The following is an 8675-nucleotide window of genomic DNA, read 5'->3' as shown; positions in this document are numbered from 1 at the left end:
CTCATGCCAGCATGCCCTAGCCTCCGATGCCAGAGCCAGCATTCTGAAGCTTTTGCTAGAAGACATACGGCAAGCTATGGTCCTGCTGAGAAATCTACCACGTACAAATCATCTTTCCGATACCCTTCAAACACTAGAGACTTGTTAGATTCCATTAGAACAAGGCAACGATATTTTCCAAACATCACGATCATGTTTAAATCACAAAGCATTGAGACAGACATTAAGTTGAAACCAAGGGATTCAAAAAGCATGACTCTATCCATGTGTTGATCCTTTGAGATTGCAACTTTACCTAGACCCAATGCCTTACTTTTACCAGTGTCAGCAAATGTGATGTGACTCTTGTCGGATGAACGTAAGGTTGAGTCCATAAGAAGGCTTCTCTTGCTAGTCATGTGATTGGTACACCCACTATCAATAATCCATTCTGAAGCTGCTGGTGTCGTACCCTATAGTGCAGTTAGGGGGATAGGCTTCACGAAGAGAATTGTGAAGCAAAAACATTTGACGAACCAGTGGGTTATGAAAGCTTAGATCGAGATTTGGACTGATAGGGCGAGTAGCAAGCGATTCAGGAACAAAGTACATAATAAGACCATTTGGGCATTTGATCTTGCGCCCTACAAGATGTTTAAGGTCCCCAGCAATAGCGTCAGACGATTTTGGTTTTCTGCTGGAGACCCTTCCCTGCAAAAGAGAGTTAAGCTTTCTTAGCCACCCACATCTTCAAGGGTGGCTTAGAAGCAATAAGTCTAAGTCCAGTATCTGAGAACTTTGGCTTTGGAGCCCTAGCAAAAAGTCTTGCAGGAGGACAATAGTACTCATAAGAATAAGCAGAATAGTTCTTGGTCTTATGAACATGGCGGTTTGATGAACCACGCTCATATTCATAGGCATGGGTATGGCTTCCCTGCAAAACATTTGCGTTAGTGCGACTCAGGTGAGTCCTCTGTCTGTATGAACCCTCTGGACCGTATGAAGACTGTGGTCTGGGGTTTGTCTTCTTCACCTGTGGTGTCATGATGACATTCACAGGAAGATTCTCCAAACACCTTTTCAGCACCCAGATCTTCTTCATAGGCGGTCCATTCCTGCAGTTCGTACCAATATACCTGGCAAACACTTCACCATTCTGATTCTTAAACAGTTTATAGTTTGCATCAAAGGATTCATCAATAACAATGGGGTTAGCACAAGTGAAGCCAGATAGAGTGGATGGATCCGCTGAAGGTTCCTTTGCAACAACCCATGTGGTTTTGGGGTACTGCTCAGGTTTCCAGTAAGAGCCATCAACATTCATTTTCCTTTCGAACCCAACACCCTCTTTCCTAGGGTTTCGGTTTAGGATCTGCCTTTTGAGGACATCACATAGTGTCTGATGCCCTTTGAGACTTTTGTACATCCCTGTTTCAAGCAATGTCTTCAACCTAGCATTCTCATCAGCAATAGAAGTGGTATCCTCAGCAGAGGGGTTAGTTCCCACATCAACAGTTGAAGATATTGCAACAGTAGCAGCAGTAGAACATTCAGCAACAGAAGTAGCATTATCACGCTCAATGCATTTAAGACATGGTGGTTCAAATCCTTCTTGAGCTGAACTGATCTGTTCGGCGTGAAGCGACTCGTTTTCTTTTTGAAGATCTTCATGAGCCGCTCTCAATTTCTCAAGATCTTGCGTGCTTTGAAGATAATCATAGGAAAGCCTTTCATGAGCTGTTGAGAGCGTTTCATGATGACTTTCAAGTTCCTCATACTTAACGTGAAGATTTTTTATGTCTTCAATTAAGGACTGAGATCGAGTCATTTCAGCGTCTAACAGATCATCGCTTTTGTCTAACAGTTTTTGAATGTGTTCCATGGTTTTCTGTTGTTCAGTTGCAATTTTAGCGAGTGTTTTGTAGCTGGGTTTGGAACCACAGTCAGAGTCATCGTCACTAGATGTTTGATAGTGAGTAGTGTGTGTGTTTACCTTGGCACCGCGTGCCATGAAGCAGTAGGTAGGAGCGGAGTAGTCCTTGTCATTTGCATCGGTGTCAGTGATGGAGTCATTGTCTTCAGTGTTGAAGATGGACTTGGCAACGTATGTTGTAGCCAGACTCGCAACGCCAGAATCGGACTCCTCCTCAGACTCCACCTCCGCCTCCTCAGAAGCGGACTCCTCCTCTGAATCCATTTCCTTGCCAACAAACGCACGTGCCTTGCCAGATGAGCTCTTCTTGTGTGATGAAGACTTTGAGGAGGACTTGGAAGAAGACTTTGAGTATTTCTTCTTCTTCTTCTTGTCATCAGAATCATACTCCTTGCTCTTCTTTTTCTTCTTGTTCTCAATGTCCCACTGCGGACACTCAGAGATGTAGTGGCCAGGTTTCTTGCACTTGTGACATGTTTTCTTCTTGTAGTCATGAGCAGAAGCTTCATCATTCCTTGAGCTTGATCGTGAAGACTTCTAGAAGCCTTTCTTCTTGGTGAATTTTTGGAACTTCTTCACAAGCATAGCAAGCTCCTTTCCAATGTCTTCAGGATCATCAGAACAGCTGTCAAATTCTTCTTCAGATGAGGAGACAACTTTTGCCTTCAAGGCATGAGTTCGCCCATAGTTGGGACCGTAGATATGTCTTTTCTCAGAAAGCTGAAACTCATGTGTGTTGAGCCTCTCAAGTATGTCAGATGGATTGAGTGACTTGAAATCAGGACGTTCTTGAATCATCAGGGCTAGGGTGTCAAACGAACTGTCAAGTGATCTCAGGAGTGTCTTGACGACTTCATGCTTGGTGATCTCAGTAGCGCCGAGGGCTTGAAGCTCATTTGTGATGTCAGTGAGTCGATCAAACGTGAGCTGGACATTCTCATTGTCATTTCTCTTGAAGCGGTTCAAGAGGTTGCGAAGGACACTGATTCTCTGATCTCTCTGGGTTGGGATGCCTTCGTTGACCTTGGAGAGCCAGTCCCAGACTAGCTTAGATGTTTCCAAAGCACTCACGCGGCCATACCGTCCTTTGGTCAGATGACCACAGATGATATTCTTGGCAGTAGAGTCTAGTTGAACGAACTTCTTGACGTCAGCAGCAGTGACACCTTCTCCAGCCTCGGGAACGACGTTCTTGACAACATACCATAGGTCGACGTCAATGGCTTCAAGATGCATGCGCATCTTATTCTTCCAGTAGGGATATTCAGTTCCATCGAAGACGGGGCATGCAGCGGAGACTTTAATTATCCCTGCAGTCGACATAGCTAAAATTCCAGGTGGTTAAACCGAATCACACAGAACAAGGGAGTGCCTTGCTCTGATACCAATTGAAAGTGCGTTATATCGACTAGAGGGGGGGTGAATAGGCGATTTTTATGAAAGTCTTCAAAACGTAGAAGTTTCAAAGACAAACGATAGAAATAAACCTATTACCATGCAGCGGATGGTAGACTACACTAGGCAAACCATAGTCAAGTATTTAATGCAGTGAAAGCACAATGACTTATAGCAGCTAGGTAGTATGGATCAGGTAGGAAGATATTATGAAGCCAATCAGAACAAGCAGTCACTCAGTGAAGACAAAAGATAATGCAATCATACAATGACTTCACAAGGACCATCAGTAAGTAAAGGGAAGGGAAGGATGAAACCAGTGACTCGCTGAAGACAATGATTTGTTAGACCAGTTCCAGTTGCTGTGACAACTGTACGTCTGGTTAGGGCGGCTAGGTATTTAAACCTGAGGACACACAGTCCCGGACACCCAGTCCTGAACACGCAGCTCAGGACACCCAGTCCTCACCATATTCCCTTTGAGCTAAGGTCACATAGACCTCGCCCAATCACTCTGGTAAGTCTTCAAGGTAGACTCCCAAACCTTCACAGACTTCGTTCACCGGCGATCCACAATGACTCTTGGATGCTCAGAACGCGACGCCTAACCGGTTGGAGGATTCACAGTCCTCAAGTGTAATAAGTTTTCAGATCACACAGGCAGGAAGACTTAAGTGATGCCTAACACTCTTTGGCTCTGGGTGGTTAGGGCTTTATCCTCGCAAGGAATTATCTCTCAAAGGCTTCGAGGTGGGTTGCTCTCAAACGACAAAAGCTGTACTCTAACTCTAAGCAGCCAACCGTTTATGGTTGTAGGGGGTGGGCTATTTATAGCCACTAGGCAACCCGACCTGATTTGTCCGAAATGACCCTGGGTCACTAAGGAACTATAATGTGTTCCAACGGTCAGATTTCAAACACACACGACAACTTTACTTGGGATACAAGCAAAGATGACTTGTCTGACTCTGGATAAGATTCGCTCTCATAGTCTTCACTCGAAGACATAGGTTTTGGTTAAGCATCACTTCAATCATTCTGACTGGTTCTCTTGGACCCCACTTAACAGTACGGTTGTTCCTATGACTCAACAAAGAAGAAAAAGAACTACGGAAGATCTAAGTCTTCGAGCTCCATAGGCTTCATGCGATGTCTTCTCTTGTCATAGTCTTCAATGTGAATATCTTCACATACCACCTTTGACTTCAATGTCTTCAAATATTTTTAGGGGTCATCTCTGGTAGGAAAACCAAATCAATGATGGACTTCTACCTGTGTTATCCTGCAATTCTCACAAACACATTAGTCCCTCAACTAGGTTTGTCGTCAATACTCCAAAACCAACTACGGGTGGCACTAGATGCACTTACAGACGGGCATGAAACCAGTTTCTGTAATCCCTCCAAGGTCTGCCCCCCTGCGTTGCCCGAAGGCAAAGAAGCTTCGTCTCGATGGTGATCAGCGTCAGCTTCCTCTCCCACCCCCGACGCCTATACCTACAATGCAGGCAATTGGAGTGGCCCTGGGTATCGACCCATCTGAGCTATCGGTCGAGAAGCTTATGGCTTCTCCTCGCCCTGCTGAAGAAGACGATGGTCCACATGATGATTGACATCCCAAGAAGCTTCATGGACAGTTGGGCACTTTTGTTTTTGTGCCCGTTTTACGTTAGTACTTACTGCTTCTGTGTCTGTCTGAACTACTTGGTCATTTCTGTTGGCACTTTTGTTATGATCTTGTCCATGCTGTTAAGCAGCAGGATCTGCTACTATTCCTCAGCGCTCTTTTTTTATGGATAATTGCTATTATCGAAATTGGAATGTTCTCTGCTGGAACGTGCGTGGGCTGAATTCAGAGGCTAGGCAGCGTGACTTATGTGCTAAGATTGAGGAGATCAGATGTTCTGTACTTTGTCTACAGGAAACTAAATGCGAGAACTTTGATATTCGAAATATTAGATCCTTTTGTCCTAGGAGGTTTGATCAATTCACGTTCTCGCCTTCTGTTGGAGCGTCTGGTGGGATTTTAGTCATTTGGAACTCCTCGATTTTTCATGGCCAGCTTATTGACATCCAGCGATTTGGTGTTGTGGTTTCCTTCCAATCGTTGCAGAACTCTGAAAAATGGACCTTAGCCTCTGTATATGGGCCTTGTGAGGGTCAGCCTAGGGACGATTTTGTTAGCTGGCTTTATCGTCTAGACATCCCTCCCGATGAAAATTGGCTGTTGTTGGGGGACTTTAATTTTATCAGGTCTTTGGATTACAGAAACCTCCCGGGTGGTGACGTTAATGATATTTTTCTCTTCAATGAAATAATTGGTCACCTGGGTCTCTTGGAACTGCCATTGAAAGGTCGTAGCTTCACCTGGTCTAATATGCAACAAAACCCCCTCCTTGAACAGCTTCATTGGTTCTTCACTACTGCTGATTGGATTTCACATTATCCGAACATGGTGGTTAACCGACTGGCCAGAACTGCATCAGATCATGTGCCTTGTGTGGTGTCCATTGACACCACCAATCCTGTGGCCAGGACTTTTCGGTTCAAAAACTTATGGTTTGATATGCCTGGATTCATGGATTGCGTCACCAAGTCCTGGAATGCACCGGTATTCTCTGATCTATCTGCTTCTGCGGTTATCACAAAGAAATTTAAGAGGCTGCGGTATGATTTGAAAATTTGGAGCAAAAAGTTATCATACATCAAAAAGCTTACTGTTGATTGCTCGAAAGTGATTCTGCACTTTGATCAGCAAGAGGAAGTGAGACCTTTAACTAGGCCGGAATTCAATTTCAGGAAAATAGTGAAGATTCACTATGAGTATCTGTTAAAAATTCACTATATTTATTGGAAGTAGAGGTGCCCCATTCGGTACATAAAGGTTGGCGTGGAGAATTCAAAATTCTTTCATGCAATGGCATCGGAGCGAATGAGAAGGAATTCAATTTCCAGCCTGAAGACAAATTCCATGAGTGATCCTGTGACTGACCATGCACAGATGGCGGGAATTATTTGGGCTTCATTCAAATCTAGGATGGTCCAGGACCAAGGGATCAATATGGGCTTTGATTTAGTTAATTCAGCCCATCCCGGGGCTGGAGGAGCTCTCTTTGCCATTTTCTGACGAAGAAATCAACACAGTTTGTGAAGCGCTGTTGGATCGGGCACCTGGTCCGGATGGCTTTAATGGGATGTTTGTCAAGCGCTGTTGGCCTATAATTGAGAAGGACTTGTTGCGGATGATTCGGGATTTTTTTGAAGGGAAGCTTTTGTTGGAAAACATCAATGGTTCCCTCATTACGCTCATCCCCAAGATCATTTCACCTGAAGGGCCTGATGACTTCCGGCCAATATCTCTCACCGACACTTGTCTTAAATTTCTTACAAAGTTGTTGGCCAACCGGTTGCAGAAGGTGATCCTTCGGTGTATCCACAAAAATCAGTATGGGTTCCTTAAGGGTAGGTCAATTCAAGATTGCCTGGCCTGGAGTTTTGAATATATTCCTCAATGTAAGCAGCCTAAGCGTCCAATCATAATCCTCAAACTGGATTTTGCCAAGGCATTTGACACAGTTGAGCATAAAGTTATTCTCCAGATGTTGCAACATAAAGGATTTGATGCCAAATGGATTTCTTGGGTAAAGCAGTTGTTGTCCACAGGTTCTTCGTCTGTGTTGTTAAATGGCAATCCTGGAAAACAATTTAAGTGCAAGTGTGGTGTCAGGCAGGGTGATCCTATGTCACCTCTGTTGTTTGTCATTGCAGCGGATTTGTTGCAGTCAGTGTCAACCAAATGCTTGAGTATGGCACGCTCTCTTTGCCTATTCAAACCCAGCACAGAGAGTTTCCCATCATCCGATACGCGGATGACACAATTCTGTTTCTTGCAGCTAAGGATGAGGAGCTTGTTGCATTAAAGAACATGCTGCTGACCTTCCAACAGTCCACAGGTCTAAAGGTCAACTTTGCTAAATCCTCAATGTTCCCTTTGGATATGAGTGATATGGAGGCTTTAGACTTGCTGCAATTCTTGGTTGTAAAATTGGACAGCTCCCGTTTACTTTTCTGGGATTGCCTTTGGAAACTACAAGGCCAAGGATCATTGACCTAATGCCCCTGGTTGACAGCCTTGAGAGGAGGCTAACTGCAAGCTCTTCCAAGCTGAATCAAGGCTCTCGCTTGCAACTTCTTACCTCTATCCTGAAATCTCTGCCAATATTCTTTCTCTGCAGCCTACAGATTCCACCAGGGATCATTAAACAGCTTGACAGAATCTTTAGGCAGTGTCTTTGGAGGGGCAATAGTGATGCTCCCAAACAGTCTCTGGCTGCATGGGATCTAGTTTGCAGGCCAAAAGATAAAGGGTGTTTAGGAGTAATTAACCTGAACATCCAGAACAAAGGACTCCTTATCAAGCATCTCCACAAGTTCTACAACAAGGTTGATATTCCTTGGGTGACCCTCATATGGAACAGTTACTATGATCATGGTGTTCCACAGGCAACAGCTAAAGCTGGATCTTTCTGGTGGAGGGATGTTTTGAAGCTGCATGAGGCTTACACTTCTATTGCGTCGGTTAGCATCAACATGGGAGATTATGCTTTGTTCTAGACAGATTCTTGGCACATTGGGGGTTCTGCTAGACCACTATGTTGGAGATTGCCTAGGTTGTTTTCATTTGCCAATAATGATAAGATCTCTGTGCAGGAATTCCTTCAATCCCAGGATCTCTTCTCCATGTTTTATCTACCTATTTCTCATGAGGCTGCTGCTGAGTTACATATACTGGAAGGTTGGATCATGCAGTTAGAAAGAGACCCAACTATACCTGATATTTGGATATGGCCTGGCAAATCAGGGGATTACACCGCCAAGAGCTTCTACATGATCATGCACTCTCATCTACCTACAATACAACCTTGCAAATGGTTGTGGCAGAGTAGGTGTACCATGAAGATCAAGGTGTTTGGGTGGCTCCTTTTCTTTGACAGACTAAGCACCGAGGACATGCTGGTTAGAAGACACTGGCGCTCTAGCTAAGAAGACAATTTCTGTCTCATTTGCAGTGAGCTGGTGTATGAGGATAGAATCCATCTGTTCTTTAACTGCACCTTCAGCTCTAGAGTCTGGAATTACCTTGGCATTGATTAGACTAAGGGCTCAGATATCTTGCAATATATCATGCATGCTAGGTCCAGCTTCAGGCATCCTTTCTTCTTTGAAGTCACGCTAACAGTAGCTTGGAACATTTGGATTTTAAGAAATGGTAGAACCTTCAGAGCTGAGAGAGCTACCTTCAGTGCTTGGAAGTGTAAATTCATCCATGACATCTCTTTGCTTGCTCATAGGGTGAAGGATTGTATTAA

Source organism: Triticum dicoccoides, chromosome 7A, assembly GCF_002162155.2.
Source record: "Triticum dicoccoides isolate Atlit2015 ecotype Zavitan chromosome 7A, WEW_v2.0, whole genome shotgun sequence".
NCBI classification, from domain to species: domain Eukaryota; kingdom Viridiplantae; phylum Streptophyta; class Magnoliopsida; order Poales; family Poaceae; genus Triticum; species Triticum dicoccoides.
The sequence above is the reverse complement of the archived record's forward strand: the minus strand, read 5'-3'. Positions refer to the sequence as shown.